Raw genomic sequence first — 13,604 nt, 5'->3', positions numbered from 1 at the left:
AAGTAGTATCCAAGCTATAAAAAGTACTTCAGTGGTGGCATGCTTGCCTTACCTGGCATGCACAAGAACCGGGGTTCAATCTACAGCACCACAAAAATAAAAGAAAAAAGAAAGAACAAAAAAAGTATTTGGCCGGGCGGTGGTGGCGCACGCCTTTAATCCCAGCACTCGGGAGGCAGAGCCAGGCGGATCTCTGTGAGTTCGAGGCCAGCCTGGGCTACCAAGTGAGTTCCAGGAAAGGCGCAAAGCTACACAGAGAAACCCTGTCTCGAAAAAACCAAAAAAAAAAAAAAAAAAAGTATTTGAAAAGCCTAAGACAGAATAATGATGTGACAACTGTGATTTGGGGTGGTGGGGGTGGTGGTTTGAGATGATTAATCAAATATTTAGAGTGTGTGGCATTTGAAATATATATATATATATATATATATATGGAATTTATTGCAATGATTTACAGACTACAACTCAGCTGATCTAACAATGGCTAGCTGTGAACACAAAGTCCAAGGATCCAGTAGTTTCTCAGTCTACAAGGCTGGGTGTCTTAGCTGGTCTTCTGTATATGCTGGAACCCCAAAGAAGTAGGCTCCAATGGCAGTGATGGAATGGATGTACTAGCAAGGTGAGGGCAAGCAGGCAAAGAGCAAAGCTTCCTTCTTCCGTTTCCTTATATAGACTTCCAGCAGAAGGTGTGGTCCAGAATAAAGGTGTGTCTTTCCACCTCAAGATCAAGATCAAAGGCATATGTATGTCTTCCTACCTCAAAGGTCAGGACTAGAAATGGATTCATCTACTTCAAACCAAGCAAAAAAAATCTCTCACAGGTGTGCCCTCCATTTCTGGATTGTAGTTCATTCCAGATGTGGTCAACTTGACAACCAATAAGAGCCAATACATGGCTCAATGGTTAAGAGTAAGTACTGCTCTTGCAGCGAACTGGGGTTTGATTCCCAGAACTCATATCTGGTGGCTAACAACCACCTAAGTTCCAGGGGATCCAGTCCCCTCTTCTGGCTTCCATAGGTACTGCATTCACATACACATACCTGCCTCTCCCACCCCCTCCACACATACATAAAATACAAATAAAATAAATATCTTTTCTCAAATTATGTTTCAGCTTACTCGGTTTACAACATCTTGTTACAACAGATCGGCAAATAAAACACGTCTCCAGCCGACCTTCAAAGAGTCCAAGAGAGACAGGATGCGCACTGCAGGGGCTCATTTGTTTTCTGGTTTTGCTTCTGTGATATTCAGTTCCTAGGGAACATGAACTTTCTTCAGAGTCATCAGGCCCCAACGATTCAGAAGACATGCTTTATAGACTGATCACATAAGTGTTTACTGAGGCTGGCACTATTTACTCTTTGGAGCCAAGCTGGTGAGATGGCTCAGCAGATAAATGTGCTTGCCACGAGAGCCTGACAACCTTAACTTCATACCCGGAACCATGTAAAAAGACTGAATTAATCACAGACTCCTAGATGGGAGGCAGAAACGGGAGAACTGTGCAGAATCTTTCTGGCTGGCTACCCTGCTGGGCGGAAACAAGAGAGATCCAGCTTTGACCGAGTGACAAGAAAATCAGCTTCTGCAAGTTGTCCTCTGACTCTCACAAGCACCAGGGCACATGCTGTGCTCCCCGGCCCCCAACACACACAATGTTGGAAAAAAAAAAAGAATGAAGTCAATAAAAACCAGGTTGTGATGGTTCCTCTTACATGTTGACTCTGTTACGTCATAGTCTCCGCATAGTCTTGAAGGTACTGTTGAATTTTGAGTAACTTTGAAATCACTAGATTTTTCAGTAAAGCAGATTGTTCTGTAATAGGAGTGGGTTCATCCAATGAGCTGAAGACCTCAAAGAGCAAGTCCCCCCAAAGAAGAAAGAAGCAGCCTGTGCATCAGCTCCTGACCCAGTATGACACCAGTTCTTTAAATAAGTCTCTCTCTCTCTCTCTCTCTCTCTCTCTCTCTCTCTCTCTCTCTCCTCTTACCCAGTTACTTCTCTGTCTCTCTGGAGAACCTGGCTAACGCGGAAGTCAATTTTTAAAACAGGTAACATATCTGAGCAGATAGCAAAGGTCTGTGGATGGCGAATAGGTTCTTGAGATACCCCTTAACATCATTTGTCATTTGCATTCGGGGACAGGATGGAAGCCGCAGTCCAGTCGCTGCAGTGAGGAGCTGTGGGGTCAATGAAGGTGGAATGATTTGTCAGAGAAGATAGCTGACCAGGAGTCGGGGGACAAGTGAGGCACTTGCTGGGAGGAAGGATTATAAATAGTCATGAAGAAACGTCTAGCACATTGGACATGTTCTCCATCCTGACCGTTGCAATGTTTTCACAGGTACAGACTTAGGAAGTTATAGAAGTTGATTCTTTAAGTTATCGCCATTTATTATACGTAGATTGTGAAAGGAAAAGTATTGGTTCAGAACCCCCAGACCATGTTACAGCACAAAGGAGATCTATTTGCCCCAGAGAGACAGGGGGCAGGGATAAGGACAAAGAAAGGAGACGGCGGAAGAGGAAGAAGGAGAAGAGAAGGGAAAGAAGTCGGGGTATTTGTCCCAGAGTGGAACAAAGGACTGCCTCTGGTTAGAGAGGAGACAAACCTGGCCCATAGGCAAATGGTGGTTTATAAAAGTAAAATGGAAAACCCTGTGTTAGGATGAGGTGTTTAATTTTAATTGGGTGTATTAATTAGGTGAGCCAAAGGGGGCTTTTGTTTGCTGGACTTCAATACTTTGATAGCTGGACCTTGGTAGTCAGCCTCAGGAGGAGGAAGTGTCCAAATACGGGAACAGACCTGGGTGGCTAGCTTTAGGAATGTAATCCAACAGTTTTTAAGCAAGACAGGAAATGGGAGAGAAGGGCGAGGCCTGCCAGAGCCATGCCTGCCACGCTCGAGCTGGCCAGAGTTCCTTCAGATTGTACATAAAGCCTTCCTTAAAATACTACTATATTTTAGCCAGGCAGTGGCGCCGCACACCTTTAATCCCAGCACTCCAGAGGCAGAGGCAGGCAGATCTCTGTGAGTTCCGAGGCCAGCCTGGTCTACAGAGCAAGATTCAGGACGCACCAAAACTACACAGAGAAACCCTATCTTGAAACACCAAAAAAAAAAAAAAAAATACTATTATATTTCAGTTATTCATTCCATATCCAGTGGTTGGTGCTCACATATTAATTAGTGACTAAAGTTGATCATGAACTATACCATCTGTTAAAACACCTCTCTTCTCTGAAAACTCACTCCGCCTCCATTTTTGTTGTCTTGGCAGCTCCTCCCCTGAGTGACTGCACTGTGCACATCACAGCTTCCCACTGGCCTGCTCTCCCCACTGAATGTGTGACATTTGACATCTTCCCCTGAAACGTGAGATGCTCTCAATACAGTTGCTATGATGATTAAGTGAGCTAATATCTGCTCAACATTTCAAACAAGGACCAGCAAGAGGGCTCAGTGGGTAAAGGTGCTTGCTGCCAAGCCTGACGTCCGGAGTTCGATCCCTGAGACCCACTTGGTTTGTGGAGAGAACCAACTCCAACAAGTTGTTCTGTGATCCCAACACATGTACTGTTACACACACACACACACACACACACACACACACACACACACACACACACACACTCAAACACAAAATAAAACCAAAAAATGTAATGTATTTATATTAAAATATAAAATAAAACCAGGTCTCCCAGTCTTGGCATTATTTACATCTAGGGGTTGCTATTTTTTTTTCTTTTGGGGGGTAGCTTTTGCATTTTAAAATATTTGGCAAGAATCCCTGGCCCGAACCCACTATATGACGGTTGTAGCCCCCTTCTTAGCTGTGCCAACCAAAACAGTCTCCAGACATGCCCACATATCCCCTAGAGGGCAAAACCAATTAGAAACGATGACCACGTTTGTTTAATATCAGGTCTGTGGTCATGAGGCTTTCTCCCTTCTGTGGCCATCTGTGGCCACTGGGCCACACAAAAGCCAGGTAAACTACTCCCCTCCCTACAGAACACCGCATGGTTTGGCCAGACTTTGCCCTTGGGCTCAGGTCAGCCTCTCCAGATGCCACTGCACCACAGGACTTCCTGCCCTGCCCTCATCTGTGGTTCTCATGCCTCAAAGGAACAGGCTCTCTTGACATCAGTGGGGTCTCCCACAATGTGAAGCATACTGCTCACCTCTTCCAAGAGACACAAGCAGGCCGTCGTCGTCGTCGTCGTCGTCGTCGCTAATGTCTCAGAGTGGCTCTGCTTGTGTTCTAGTTTGGCCTCTGGTGTTGTGTCTCTGTTCTCAGAACCCTGCAACAGTCCATTCCTTTGGGATCATGTTAAGCAGTTGAAGAACTTGGAGAAGCCTGTGCTGAGTGAGCACTTCATGGTAAGTGTTAGAATAGATTTCCTCAATGACAGAAATTTCTCCCCAAAAAGAAAACATTTAGTTTGCCAAGCAAAAGGACAGGGGGGGGGAAAAAAGATGAAAAATAATATGCTTATTGTGGTGGATTGAATTAAAATGGCCCCCATAGGCCCATATAGGGAGTGGCACTATCAGGAGGTGTGGCCTTATTGGAGTAGGTGTGGCCTTGTTGGAGGAAGTATGTCACTGGGGGTGGGCTTTGGGGTTTCAGAAGCCCAAAGCAGGCTTAGAGGCTCATTGTTCCTTCCTGCTGCTGGAGGATCCAGATGTAGAACTCTCAGCCCCTCTCCAGTACCCTGCCTGCCTGCACTCCACCAGGCTTCCCACCTGACAAAATAAACTAAACCTTTGAACTATAAGCCAGCCCCCAATTAAATGTTTTCATCTAAAAGAGTTGCCATGGTCATAGTATCTCTTCACAGCAATAGAAACCCTAATTAAGACACTTAGAAACTTGGTAGCAACTAAGACTTTTTTTTCAAACGTGGAATTTTTTTTTTTTTTACAATAAAAATTCTAGCAACCTGTATATCCACAGAAGCTCTGACCTTTGACAAATATCAATGTTAGCCTCTCACTTAAAGACAAATGCTTGCCCTGATGTCTTTGGACAAAGTTTTGTGAAGTGTATTGAAGTCACCTGAGATCAGATTTTCACAAGGAGTCAGAAGGTTGTGTGTTCTTGATCTATATAAACTTGGGGTCACCACTGCATCTTAAGCATGAGTCTAGTCCAGAGTCACCTATTGTTCCAAAGTTGCCTTGACTACCTGGGATGTTTCAAGCCTCCAACTCAATTCCACAGTCTACATCAAGTGCCACTGAAAAAAATCATCTTTGCCTTGTAATAAAAGAAGACTCTACATAGAGTGAGAAAAGCAGGAGACTTTTGCTGTTGACAGTCAGATAGAAAGATGGGGTACCATGGTAAAAAAAAAAAAAAAAGACCGAGTCAGCGGGCTGGAGGGTTGACTCTGCAGTGAGAGACACTTGCTGCTTCCCAGCATCTGTGGTCAGGTCAGGCAGTTCACAACCACCTGTAATTCCAGTTCCAGGGAATCCAACATCCAACACCCTCTCGTGACCTTCTCAGGCACCTGAACACACACACACACACACACACACACACACACACACACACACACACGAGTGAAAAAGAAACCTTCAAAATGTAAAGAAAAAGACTAAGTTGCCATTAAAAGGCAGATGTTGCATTGGGGATAGGTTGGCAAGAAGGAATGATGGTATCCTAAATATATAGATAGGTTTCGTATGCTTTAAAAAGAGACATTGCTTCTATAACAGAAAATTAATAAAGACAAAACATTCACAAAGAATAACAATTGGACAATAAGTGTATAAAAAGCTAAACCTAGTTTATAAGTAAAGAAATAGATATAACTGAAAAACATGTATCTCCTCTTAAGTTGCCAAAAATTATCTTTGAATATCTTCTAGTATTGTTCACCAAAGGACAAGGAAATGGGCTGCTTTGCACACTGTCGGTGGTAGTCTAAATTAACACCAAATAACACATCTAAACACAAAATCATAGTCTATGATCCCAGGATGATTATAGTACCAGGGAGCCTTGGGCTTTCAAAAATAGAGACACTAAAATCAAGACTATAATAGGAAAAGGGAGGAATAGAATAGAGTTTCAAATTGCAGTTTCAAAATTATTTTCACTGCAGGAATTTCAATAAAGGTATTTTTTATTCATCTAAGTACATTTTGTTGTTTCAAGCTACAAGTAACAAATTTATTCAATAACTGTCATAAAAATTACCTGCATAAAGATTATGTGTGGGGAATCTAACTCTGCTATAAGAAAAAGAGAGAGAATAGATGGAGCAATACTATACACCTGAACACTAAAATACAATCTACTAAATAATACTTGTTTTAAGGGGAATTCTCAGGAGTTCAAACAAAATAAAACACTACTGGAAAAATTTTAAATGTATCCAAAAATATAAGTATGTATTTTATATGTTTGTGTATGTGATGTGTATGGTATATGCACATACATGTGTACAGGTGCACATACTCATTCACCCAAGTGCACAGGCCAAAAGAGGATGTTGTCTTGTGTTGTGTTCTACCACTCTGCCTTATTCCCAGTAGGCGGGGTCTCTTACTGAACCTACAGCTAGGCTGTCAGCCAATCAGTCCCAAGGAACATGTTCCCGCCCCCAACAGTGCTAGAGTGACAGTGTTTGCAGCCACACATAGCTTTTTAATGTAGATGCTGAGGATTCAAACTCAGATCTTCATGTTTGTGCAGCGAGTGCTCTTACCCACTGAGCCATCTGTACTGCCCTGTTACAAATAAATTTTAAGTGACCCCATTTTTACATTTATTGTAAAACTCATAGGTCGGGCATGGTAGTATATAACTTTAATCCCAGCACTCAGGAGGCAGGCAGAGGCAGGTGGATCTCTGTGAATTTGAAGCCCAGGCTGGGCTACATAAGAAACTCCAGGTTAGCCAGGGCTACATGGTGAGACAGTATCCAAAAAAGCATCACGGGCTAGAGAAATGTTCACCTTTAAGAGTGCTTCCTGCTCTTCCAGAGGACCTGAGTTCGATTCTTTCACGACATTAGGTGGCTCACAACCATCTATAATCCAAGCTCCATGGGATCTGATGCCCTCTTCTGGCCTCTGTGTGAGCCTGCACTCACATGACATACAAACATACAGATGGGCTGGAGAGATGGCTCAGAGGTTAAGAGCACCAACTGCTCTTCCAGAGGTCCTGAGTTCAATTCCCAGCAACCACATGGTGGCTCATTACCCATCTGTAATGAGATCTCCTCTGTATACATAATAAATAAATAAATCTTTTAAAAAACCATACAGATGCACATAAATAAAAATAAAATAAATGTCAAAAACAATCATGCAGGACTAGAGAGATTGCTCCATGGTGAGATCACTTGCTTTTCTTCCAGAAGACTCAGGTTTGATTCCCAGGTACCAATATGGCAACTTATAACTCCAGTTCCCAGGGGATTTGACATCCTCCCTGACCTCCTCAGGCACCAGGCACACACATCTCACGCAGATACACATACAGACAAAATAGCCATACACATAAAATTTTTAAAAATTATAATGAACATACATTTTGGGGATGTTCTTGTCACTCATACAATGTTATATTTCAATATTAAAAATACTTCTAGGTGTCTAGAGAGATGGGTCAGTCGTTGAGAATACAGGCTAATCTTACAAAAGCTCCATGTTCAGTTCCTCCATGGCAGCTCACAACCATCTGTAATTCCAGCTTCTGAAGATCCAGTACTCCCTTCGGGCCTCCACAGGTGCACAGATAGACACGCAGGCAAAACACCCAAACTTATGAAAAATACTTTAAACTTCTACATAAATACTCTCTCCTCTATAAATGAAAGACAAGGTCTAAAAAAAAAAATAGCAATAGTAGAAACACATGAATAAATACTGCAAGCCTGATGTCAGTTCAATCCTCAGGACCCACATGGTGGAAACTGCTGGAAACTGTCCTCAGACCTCCACACTCACACCATGACATGCACATGTACACACACACACACACACACACACACACACACACACACACACACACAGAAGCATCCTCAGAATGGCAGCCTTCTAGGGCGACCTTTTGCGTGAATATTGTGATTTTTAAAAATCAAGCGTCCCCTGCTGTTCTCATGGTTAGCACCTTCCATGAATGACTGCTGGACTACAGCTGCTGAGAAGCACTGTCCATCCTGTCCCTCCCATTGTCCAGGCTCTGCTTCAGCTGCTTTTGCTAATTAATGTGAGACTAGGTAGTAGGCATTTCATACACTGAATTAGAGCCATAAACGATAACGCACGAAAAGCCAGCTTAAACATTTCATGACCCAGCCCCACCCCTACAGCTCATCAGCCGCTGTCTCCCACTCTAGCCCCCTTTCCCTTTCTACTCCCCTGAAATACCCACTCAGACCTGAGTCTTTTCCATCTTCACTCTGGATTAGCTCTGAGGACACTAACAGGGAAAAAGTTACTTGATGTCGAAACAACTCTTTGTCTGGGGATAAGAGTTTAGTCAGGAAAGGGCCTGACATGCAAACAGAAGGATGTGAGAATCCCAGAATGCACAAAAGAGATGGCTAAATGCTATGCACCTGTAATCCAGTACTGGGAAGACAGAGACAAGTGGATCTTTGTGGCTCCCTGGGCAGCCGGCCTAGACAAATCAGGAAGCTCCACGTTCAATGAGAGACCTTGTCAAAAAAAAATTAAGTGGCGAGCAATTGAGAAAGACATCTGATGTCAACTGCTGACATCCACATTCATGTGTACACACACACACACACACACACACACACACACACACACACACACACACACTGGAAACTCCCATTGTAAACTAGTAAGCATCCTGAATCACACATCAGGCTTCTGTGTGCTTGGCTGGAATAAGATCACCCCTCCCCAAAGGAGAATTCTGGGCCTCTAACATGGAACCTAAGGTCTGCACACCCTCTGAGACACTCTAGTGTTTCAATTGACCAGACGGCCTATCATCCGCTTATTCGTCATCGTGAATTTGCCTCAACAGAATTGAAGCAGAACTCATTAACTTCAATAGAATAGAAGTCAACAGAATTCTTCAGTAGAATCTCAAGTCTCCTTTCCCTCACTTATTAGGCTCCACCAGGTGACTTCCTGGGAGTCTCCAGAATACACAGCACTCTCTCAAGGCCACCGCTGTCTGTACTCCCCACCCTTCTTCACAGCTTTCTGAATCAGACTAATACGCCTCCTAGGGGAACTCCACACTTGCTGTCCAGAAGAGGCCTCTGATCTCCCTCAACCCACCACCAGGTGCCATCACCTCTGCATCTCTGTGTGCACACACTGCCCACCACCAGGTACAATCACCTCTGCACCTCTGTGTGCACACACTGCCCACCACCAGGTGCATCACCTCTGCACCTGTGTGTGCACACACTGCCCACCACCAGGTGCCATCACCTCTGCATCTCTGTGTGCACACACTGCCCACCACCAGGTGCCATCACCTCTGCACCTCTGTGTGCACACACTGCCCACCACCAGGTACAATCACCTCTGCACCTGTGTGTGCACACACTGCCCACCACCAAGTGCCATCACCTCTGTGTGCACACACTGCCCACCACCAGGTGCCATCACCTCTGCACCTCTGCATGCACACACTGCCCACCACCAGGTGCCATCACCTCTGTGTGCACACACTGCCCACCACCAGGTGCCATCACCTCTGCATCTCTGTATGCACACACTGCCCACCAGAACACAAAGTTAATGAGCACTCTACTACTAGAACAATCAACAATTAAGCCATCAATATGAATAATGAAAATTTTAAAACTAGTTGAAACAGTGAATCCTTCATCTTCTTTTCTTAGTATCTACTAAATCACATTCCAGAAATGTTTATGTATAGTAGCCATTTAAATAGTTCAAGCTATGTATTTCTCAAAGCACAGACAAATCTTTCATATGAACTTAGGATGATTCATCAGCAGCCTACAGTACCCTGTTTTCCAAGTCTTTGAGTCACTCAGTGTATAAAAACACATTATGCTTGTCTTAAAAAATTGTTCTTTACCACAGAAAACATCTATGTATGCTCTTAAAGCCAACATGAAATTTAGGATTTAATTAAAAACAAAACTTTTTAAAAACTTTTTAGTTAACATTTTGAAACCCCAAGATAATTTAACCCCTCCCTCTATCGCCCCACACCCTCAACTGGGGCCTTGTCCTTCTCCAGATTCAGAAAGTCGACATTTAAAATATCAAAGACATTATGGTGGACGGTCACCTCAGAATGTCAAACCTACAAAAACAAAGTTTAGATCACTAAGGGATTTGCCACACTCCTGGAAAGACCACCAGCAGATGTGAAGACACAGAGTCTTTTAAGACACTTGTTTCCCAGATTGTTACCACACCAATCACATCTCAGTTAGACGACCATGAAGATGCTTTCCCAGTCCTTTCACTCTGTAGTGGGCAAAAACAGAGCTGAATGACTAGCGCATGAAGACAACAGTAATCTATGGAGGTGACAGGGGCCATTGCACTCGTGATCTCGCAGTAGCTACCGTTACCTGCAGAAGACCTGCACAAGACACATTATTCAATATTCCGTCATAAATGGGGGAGGAGGGGCCATTTTTATTTAATCCTGTAGCAACTGAATTAAATTCGGTGGGTCACAAAAGAACAAACAACAGAGGTATGAAAGTAGGAGGGGGGCTTGTAGGGAAGAGGAAGTTCAGTGGGTGTGGGAGAGGGATGAGCAAGGGGAGTAGGGGGTGAAAATGGCCCCCAATACAGTATATATACACATGAAATTGTCAAAGAAGAAAACAATTTTTAAAATAGCTGGGTGTGGTGGCGTACATGTTTAATCCTGGCACTCAGGGGGCAAAGACAAGTGATCTCTCTAAATTCCAGGTCAGCCTGGTCTACACAGCAAGTTCCAGACCAGCCAGGATGACACAGCTGAAATCCTGTCAATAATAATAATAATAATAATAATAATAATAATAATAATAATAGCAGCAGCAGCAGCAGTAGTAGTAGTAAAAAAATAAAATGATGATGATACAGCATATAGTTACTGTTCTACGAGAGGGTTTTAGACAGATATCCCAGACATAAACACATCCATAAGTCCCAAACTCCAACCTGGGGACTGGTGGGTATACATTAAATCTGTGTTTTTTTTCAGTCAGTTTAAAGCACAATGAATAAAAGGGGCATAAATGGAATTTTCACAAAATTAAATTCATCCCATGTAAAGTACCTGCTCCATCTTTCTGAACTCCCATCCTCACTTGTTTTAAAATAGATCTGTGAAATGGTGGTGGCAGCAGACGGTGTTTGTAACATCCTTCTTTGGCAAAGTGGAGGCTGCAAAGACTATTCAAATGATGCAGAGTTTTACCTCCGCTAAAACCCAAAGCTGCATAAAGCAAATACTGAAGATGAATGAGGTTTTCTAGGAAGCAGTAACCCTGGGGTACAGAACGGCACTTACATCTCTGGAAGCACGCATTCCAGCACCTCCCTGGTGTCCTCAGCTGTCCTTCCATGTCCCTACCTGTGTCTCCATTTCTGCTGGTTCGGAATGATGTACATAACACGCCTGACCATCCCATGAACCTATTTCACAGAGCTTCACAACAGAGAAACACAGACTTAGATAAGAAAGTATCTTTGAACCTCTAAGATGACAAGGAATGCATAGAAAAAAAATGATTAACAGAACACAACTAAAAGAGAAGAAAGAATAAGACACGCAGGATGGAAAAGGGCTTAGTGGGTACGAGTGCTTACTGTGTGTGCAAGAATGTGGTCATATGTGCAACTGCCACAAGCCTTGTGAGGGGTGGAGACAGGGGGCTCTCTGGGGCTTTCTGACTGCCAGGTTCAGTGAGAGGTCCTGTATCAAAGAAATAAGGCAGAGAGTGATTGATAAAGCAGGATGGTAGCTGGCTTCTGTTGGCCTCTGCACATATTCATGGGGCACCAGCACACACAAGTACATGTGCAGCACACACACGAAAGTGTGTGCATGAACACACACACACAAACACACACACACACATTTTTAAAGATATTACATATTATACATGTCTGTAACTAGATTGTTCCATATAATTTGTAAGCTACTAAAATGGAATTCATTTAGACTATCCAATACACACAGTTCAGAGGCATCACCTTCTCCACCTCAGTGGGTGAAGAGGGTGGACCCTCTTGAAGAATGGGATTTTGCTAACCATTCCTCATCTTGTTAACAAAAAATCAATCCCCTAAACCCCTTGGACACTGACAGAAAAGCACCACCACCAACCCCCACTCACCTGCTTCCTCTTCTTGACAAGAATCAAAAAGGATGTAACTTTTCCTAGGAGCACGAGCCAGGCTCCGCATGTTCAGTTCCTGCAGGCTGCTACCATTACATACTGGTCCTAAGACAGGATCAGTCTGGAAAGGATTCATAATGAATTCTGCATGTTTGATGTGAGCGAGTGTAATGAAATTTCCCATTTCTCTCACTTTTAAGTGTGCTGATCCACAGCAACAAGAACATAGCCGTAGGGTTACACAACCCAAGTTGTGTGATGTGTCCTGGATCCCTAAGAACCCTGGTGGGCTGCTCATGGGAAGTTTGTTCATGGTGTGTTTTCATCTGCACAAGAACACTGTTTCTGCTCCAAGTTCAAATTCCCCATTTTCTAGCATGTGTTCCCTTAGAGATGCCCTTGTTTACTGTATCCGAAATAACCAACCTGTGTACAAAACTAAGCTCACTAAATGACTCTAAAGACTAAGCCAAGTCTCAGGTCCTCCATGTTCAACTTGCCACACTGAATCGGCCTGTTTTCTAGTGGGATGCAGACAAATCCTTACCTCTGCAGGCCTTTGGAAGCTGATCACCCTTTACTTGACAGCAAATGCTCAACCAGAGAGCATCTCTTCGTTTACATTTTTACCGGACTCTCTTTGGTTTTAAAACGAGCCACAAAAAAATGAAAGGCTTTGCCTAAATTTCTACAATTTAATCCTCATAACAGATACACAGCATATAGCAATAAGTACATAGCCTAATTGCCTTTGCCCTCATCCACAGATATAGAATATAACGGCTTTTGCCATCATCAATCTGCTGTATATGGCTTACTGTAGCAACAACCAATTCTCTACTGTCTCTACTGCATTTTAATCTTCCAAAATCTGGGGCTATTTGGGTGAGCCTGGGACACTCGTGCGCAACCACGGTGTGATCAATGTGACAAACCTGTACTTGATGTGACTCGCTATCATGTTTTCCTTTACAGCTCACATGTGTAAGAAGTCCAGTTCTGGTGGGCCTGGTGACTGGCAGTACTTAGAAAGTAGACAAAGGCACAGCTCTTTGAGTTCAAGGCCAGCCTGGTCCACAGGGTAAGTTCCAAGACAGCCGGGACCATATAGCAAGACCCTGTCTTTTAAAAAAAAAATGCCAAAGATTAATTTCTGTATGTATTTGTCAGCTTTTTGTTGGGCTGGTTTTATTTTCTGAACAGATGCACTGTTTTGTAAATGAGAATATAGGGGCATCTTCTCTCCATGAAGACACTGTTGGGG

Source organism: Peromyscus leucopus, chromosome 7, assembly GCF_004664715.2.
Source record: "Peromyscus leucopus breed LL Stock chromosome 7, UCI_PerLeu_2.1, whole genome shotgun sequence".
In the NCBI taxonomy this organism is placed as follows: Eukaryota; Metazoa; Chordata; class Mammalia; order Rodentia; family Cricetidae; genus Peromyscus; species Peromyscus leucopus.
The sequence above is the reverse complement of the archived record's forward strand: the minus strand, read 5'-3'. Positions refer to the sequence as shown.